The sequence below is a fragment of the Dermacentor albipictus genome, chromosome 1 (genome assembly GCF_038994185.2).
Source record: "Dermacentor albipictus isolate Rhodes 1998 colony chromosome 1, USDA_Dalb.pri_finalv2, whole genome shotgun sequence".
NCBI classification, from domain to species: Eukaryota; Metazoa; Arthropoda; class Arachnida; order Ixodida; family Ixodidae; genus Dermacentor; species Dermacentor albipictus.
In genome coordinates, this window is record NC_091821.1 from 292,586,998 (window position 1) to 292,594,183 (window position 7,186).

Consider the following 7,186-nt stretch of genomic DNA (forward strand, 5'->3'; position numbering starts at 1 on the left):
ATGCATGACGTTACAATTTAGCCGCCACTATACCGGTGGTGCATGTGTGTTTAAAATTAAGTCATCAGCAAAAGCTTCCCTGCCGCATCCGCTGTGCCGAAACTGCGAGCGACGGCCAGTGTCGCATTTTATGATATGTCACGAAAGAGATGCATGACGTTGCAAATTAGCCGCCACTATACCGGTGGTGCATGTGTGTTTAAAATTAAGCCATCAGCAAAAGCTTCCCTGCCGCATCCGCTGTGCCGAAACTGCGAGCGGCGGCAATGTCGCATTTTATAGTATGTCACGAAAGAGATGCATCACGTTACAATTTAGCCGCCACTATACCGGTGGTGCATGTGTGTTTAAAATTAAGCCATCAGCAAAAGCTTCCCTGCCGCATCCGCTGTGCCGAAACTGCGAGCGGCGGCAATCTCGCATTTTATAGTATGTCACGAAAGAGATGCATGACGTTACAATTTAGCCGCCACTATACCGGTGGTGCATGTGTGTTTAAAATTAAGTCATCAGCAAAAGCTTCCCTGCCGCATCCGCTGTGCCGAAACTGCGAGCGACGGCCAGTGTCGCATTTTATGATATGTCACGAAAGAGATGCATGACGTTGCAATTCAGCCGCCACTATACCGGTGGTGCATGTGTGTTTAAAATTAAGCCATCAGCAAAAGCTTCCCTGCCGCATCCGCTGTGCCGAAACTGCGAGCGGCGGCAATGTCGCATTTTATAGTATGTCACGAAAGAGATGCATCACGTTACAATTTAGCCGCCACTATACCGGTGGTGCATGTGTGTTTAAAATTAAGTCATCAGCAAAAGCTTCCCTGCCGCATCCGCTGTGCCGAAACTGCGAGCGGCGGCAATGTCGCATTTTATAGTATGTCACGAAAGAGATGCATGACGTTACAATTTAGCCGCCACTATACCGGTGGTGCATGTGTGTTTAAAATTAAGTCATCAGCAAAAGCTTCCCTGCCGCATCCGCTGTGCCGAAACTGCGAGCGACGGCCAGTGTCGCATTTTATGATATGTCACGAAACAGATGCATCACGTTACAGTTTAGCCGCCACTATACCGGTGGTGCATGTGTGTTTAAAATTAAGCCATCAGCAAAAGCTTCCCTGCCGCATCCGCTGTGCCGAAACTGCGAGCGGCGGCAATCTCGCATTATATAGTATGTCACGAAAGAGATGCATGACGTTGCAATTTAGCCGCCACTATACCGGTGGTGCATGTGTGTTTAAAATTAAGTCATCAGCAAAAGCTTCCCTGCCGCATCCGCTGTGCCGAAACTGCGAGCGGCGGCAATCTCGCATTTTATAGTATGTCACGAAAGAGATGCATGACGTTGCAATTTAGCCGCCACTATACCGGTGGTGCATGTGTGTTTAAAATTAAGTCATCAGCAAAAGCTTCCTTGCCGCATCCGCTGTGCCGAAACTGCGAGCGGCGACAATGTCGCATTTTATAGTATGTCACGAAAGAGATGCATGACGTTGCAATTTAGCCGCCACTATACCGGTGGTGCATGTGTGTTTAAAATTAGGCCATCAGCAAAAGCTTCCCTGCCGCATCCGCTGTGCCGAAACTGCGAGCGGCGGCAATGTCGCATTTTATAGTATGTCACGAAAGAGATGCATGACGTTGCAATTTAGCCGCCACTATACCGGTGGTGCATGTGTGTTTAAAATTAAGCCATCAGCAAAAGCTTCCCTGCCGCATCCGCTGTGCCGAAACTGCGAGCGGCGACAATGTCGCATTTTATAGTATGTCACGAAAGAGATGCATGACGTTGCAATTTAGCCGCCACTATACCGGTGGTGCATGTGTGTTTAAAATTAAGCCATCAGCAAAAGCTTCCCTGCCGCATCCGCCGTGCCGAAACTGCGAGCGGCGACAATGTCGCATTTTATAGTATGTCACGAAAGAGATGCATGACGTTGCAATTTAGCCGCCACTATACCGGTGGTGCATGTGTGTTTAAAATTAAGCCATCAGCAAAAGCTTCCCTGCCGCATCCGCTGTGCCGAAACTGCGAGCGGCGGCAATGTCGCATTTTATAGTATGTCACGAAAGAGATGCATGACGTTGCAATTTAGCCGCCACTATACCGGTGGTGCATGTGTGTTTAAAATTAAGTCATCAGCAAAAGCTTCCCTGCCGCATCCGCTGTGCCGAAACTGCGAGCGGCGACAATGTCGCATTTTATAGTATGTCACGAAAGAGATGCATGACGTTGCAATTTAGCCGCCACTATACCGGTGGTGCATGTGTGTTTAAAATTAAGCCATCAGCAAAAGCTTCCCTGCCGCATCCGCCGTGCCGAAACTGCGAGCGGCGACAATGTCGCATTTTATAGTATGTCACGAAAGAGATGCATGACGTTGCAATTTAGCCGCCACTATACCGGTGGTGCATGTGTGTTTAAAATTAAGCCATCAGCAAAAGCTTCCCTGCCGCATCCGCTGTGCCGAAACTGCGAGCGGCGGCAATGTCGCATTTTATAGTATGTCACGAAAGAGATGCATCACGTTACAGTTTAGCCGCCACTATACCGGTGGTGCATGTGTGTTTAAAATTAAGTCATCAGCAAAAGCTTCCTTGCCGCATCCGCTGTGCCGAAACTGCGAGCGGCGACAATGTCGCATTTTATAGTATGTCACGAAAGAGATGCATGACGTTACAGTTTAGCCGCCACTATACCGGTGGTGCATGTGTGTTTAAAATTAAGCCATCAGCAAAAGCTTCCCTGCCGCATCCGCTGTGCCGAAACTGCGAGCGGCGACAATGTCGCATTTTATAGTATGTCACGAAAGAGATGCATGACGTTACAATTTAGCCGCCACTATAGCGGTGGTGCATGTGTGTTTAAAATTAAGCCATCAGCAAAAGCTTCCCTGCCGCATCCGCTGTGCCGAAACTGCGAGCGGCGGCAATCTCGCATTTTATAGTATGTCACGAAAGAGATGCATGACGTTGCAATTTAGCCGCCACTATACCGGTGGTGCATGTGTGTTTAAAATTAAGCCATCAGCAAAAGCTTCCCTGCCGCATCCGCTGTGCCGAAACTGCGAGCGGCGGCAATGTCGCATTTTATAGTATGTCACGAAAGAGATGCATCACGTTACAGTTTAGCCGCCACTATACCGGTGGTGCATGTGTGTTTAAAATTAAGTCATCAGCAAAAGCTTCCCTGCCGCATCCGCTGTGCCGAAACTGCGAGCGGCGGCAATCTCGCATTTTATAGTATGTCACGAAAGAGATGCATGACGTTGCAATTTAGCCGCCACTATACCGGTGGTGCATGTGTGTTTAAAATTAAGTCATCAGCAAAAGCTTCCTTGCCGCATCCGCTGTGCCGAAACGGCGAGCGGCGGCAATGTCGCATTTTATAGTATGTCACGAAAGAGATGCATCACGTTACAGTTTAGCCGCCACTATACCGGTGGTGCATGTGTGTTTAAAATTAAGTCATCAGCAAAAGCTTCCCTGCCGCATCCGCTGTGCCGAAACTGCGAGCGGCGGCAATGTCGCATTTTATAGTATGTCACGAAAGAGATGCATGACGTTGCAATTTAGCCGCCACTATACCGGTGGTGCATGTGTGTTTAAAATTAAGTCATCAGCAAAAGCTTCCCTGCCGCATCCGCTGTGCCGAAACTGCGAGCGGCGGCAATGTCGCATTTTATAGTATGTCACGAAAGAGATGCATGACGTTACAATTTAGCCGCCACTATACCGGTGGTGCATGTGTGTTTAAAATTAAGTCATCAGCAAAAGCTTCCTTGCCGCATCCGCTGTGCCGAAACTGCGAGCGGCGACAATGTCGCATTTTATAGTATGTCACGAAAGAGATGCATGACGTTACAGTTTAGCCGCCACTATAGCGGTGGTGCATGTGTGAATAAAATTAGGTCATCAGCAAAAGCTTCCCTGCCGCATCCGCTGTGCCGAAACTGCGAGCGGCGGCAATCTCGCATTTTATAGTATGTCACGAAAGAGATGCATGACGTTGCAATTTAGCCGCCACTATACCGGTGGTGCATGTGTGTTTAAAATTAAGCCATCAGCAAAAGCTTCCCTGCCGCATCCGCTGTGCCGAAACTGCGAGCGGCGGCAATGTCGCATTTTATAGTATGTCACGAAAGAGATGCATCACGTTACAGTTTAGCCGCCACTATACCGGTGGTGCATGTGTGTTTAAAATTAAGTCATCAGCAAAAGCTTCCCTGCCGCATCCGCTGTGCCGAAACTGCGAGCGGCGGCAATCTCGCATTTTATAGTATGTCACGAAAGAGATGCATGACGTTACAATTTAGCCGCCACTATACCGGTGGTGCATGTGTGTTTAAAATTAAGTCATCAGCAAAAGCTTCCTTGCCGCATCCGCTGTGCCGAAACTGCGAGCGGCGACAATGTCGCATTTTATAGTATGTCACGAAAGAGATGCATGACGTTACAGTTTAGCCGCCACTATACCGGTGGTGCATGTGTGTTTAAAATTAAGTCATCAGCAAAAGCTTCCTTGCCGCATCCGCTGTGCCGAAACTGCGAGCGGCGACAATGTCGCATTTTATAGTATGTCACGAAACAGATGCATGACGTTGCAATTTAGCCGCCACTATACCGGTGGTGCATGTGTGTTTAAAATTAAGTCATCAGCAAAAGCTTCCTTGCCGCATCCGCTGTGCCGAAACTGCGAGCGGCGGCAATGTCGCATTTTATAGTATGTCACGAAAGAGATGCATCACGTTACAGTTTAGCCGCCACTATACCGGTGATGCATGTGTGTTTAAAATTAAGTCATCAGCAAAAGCTTCCTTGCCGCATCCGCTGTGCCGAAACTGCGAGCGGCGGCAATGTCGCATTTTATAGTATGTCACGAAAGAGATGCATGACGTTGCAATTTAGCCGCCACTATACCGGTGGTGCATGTGTGTTTAAAATTAAGTCATCAGCAAAAGCTTCCCTGCCGCATCCGCTGTGCCGAAACTGCGAGCGGCGGCAATCTCGCATTTTATAGTATGTCACGAAAGAGATGCATGACGTTGCAATTTAGCCGCCACTATACCGGTGGTGCATGTGTGTTTAAAATTAAGTCATCAGCAAAAGCTTCCTTGCCGCATCCGCTGTGCCGAAACTGCGAGCGGCGACAATGTCGCATTTTATAGTATGTCACGAAAGAGATGCATGACGTTACAGTTTAGCCGCCACTATAGCGGTGGTGCATGTGTGAATAAAATTAGGTCATCAGCAAAAGCTTCCCTGCCGCATCCGCTGTGCCGAAACTGCGAGCGGCGGCAATCTCGCATTTTATAGTATGTCACGAAAGAGATGCATCACGTTACAGTTTAGCCGCCACTATACCGGTGGTGCATGTGTGAATAAAATTAAGTCATCAGCAAAAGCTTCCCTGCCGCATCCGCTGTGCCGAAACTGCGAGCGGCGGCAATGTCGCATTTTATAGTATGTCACGAAAGAGATGCATGACGTTGCAATTTAGCCGCCACTATACCGGTGGTGCATGTGTGTTTAAAATTAAGCCATCAGCAAAAGCTTCCCTGCCGCATCCGCTGTGCCGAAACTGCGAGCGGCGGCAATGTCGCATTTTATAGTATGTCACGAAAGAGATGCATCACGTTACAGTTTAGCCGCCACTATACCGGTGGTGCATGTGTGTTTAAAATTAAGTCATCAGCAAAAGCTTCCCTGCCGCATCCGCTGTGCCGAAACTGCGAGCGGCGGCAATCTCGCATTTTATAGTATGTCACGAAAGAGATGCATGACGTTGCAATTTAGCCGCCACTATACCGGTGGTGCATGTGTGTTTAAAATTAAGTCATCAGCAAAAGCTTCCTTGCCGCATCCGCTGTGCCGAAACTGCGAGCGGCGGCAATGTCGCATTTTATAGTATGTCACGAAAGAGATGCATCACGTTACAGTTTAGCCGCCACTATACCGGTGGTGCATGTGTGTTTAAAATTAAGTCATCAGCAAAAGCTTCCCTGCCGCATCCGCTGTGCCGAAACTGCGAGCGGCGGCAATGTCGCATTTTATAGTATGTCACGAAAGAGATGCATCACGTTACAGTTTAGCCGCCACTATAGCGGTGGTGCATGTGTGAATAAAATTAAGCCATCAGCAAAAGCTTCCCTGCCGCATCCGCTGTGCCGAAACTGCGAGCGGCGGCAATCTCGCATTTTATAGTATGTCACGAAAGAGATGCATGACGTTACAATTTAGCCGCCACTATACCGGTGGTGCATGTGTGTTTAAAATTAAGTCATCAGCAAAAGCTTCCCTGCCGCATCCGCTGTGCCGAAACTGCGAGCGGCGGCAATCTCGCATTTTATAGTATGTCACGAAAGAGATGCATGACGTTGCAATTTAGCCGCCACTATACCGGTGGTGCATGTGTGTTTAAAATTAAGTCATCAGCAAAAGCTTCCTTGCCGCATCCGCTGTGCCGAAACTGCGAGCGGCGGCAATGTCGCATTTTATAGTATGTCACGAAAGAGATGCATCACGTTACAGTTTAGCCGCCACTATACCGGTGGTGCATGTATGTTTAAAATTAAGTCATCAGCAAAAGCTTCCCTGCGGCATCCGCTGTGCCGAAACTGCGAGCGGCGGCAATCTCGCATTTTATAGTATGTCACGAAAGAGATGCATGACGTTGCAATTTAGCCGCCACTATACCGGTGGTGCATGTGTGTTTAAAACTAAGCCATCAGCAAAAGCTTCCCTGCCGCATCCGCTGTGCCGAAACTGCGAGCGGCGGCAATCTCGCATTTTATAGTATGTCACGAAAGAGATGCATGACGTTACAATTTAGCCGCCACTATACCGGTGGTGCATGTGTGTTTAAAATTAAGTCATTAGCAAAAGCTTCCCTGCCGCATCCGCTGTGCCGAAACTGCGAGCGGCGGCAATGTCGCATTTTATGATATGTCACGAAAGAGATGCATGACGTTACAATTTAGCCGCCACTATACCGGTGGTGCATGTGTGTTTAAAATTAAGTCATCAGCAAAAGCTTCCCTGCCGCATCCGCTGTGCCGAAACTGCGAGCGGCGGCAATCTCGCATTTTATGATATGTCACGAAAGAGATGCATGACGTTACAATTTAGCCGCCACTATACCGGTGGTGCATGTGTGTTTAAAATTAAGCCATCAGCAAAAGCTTCC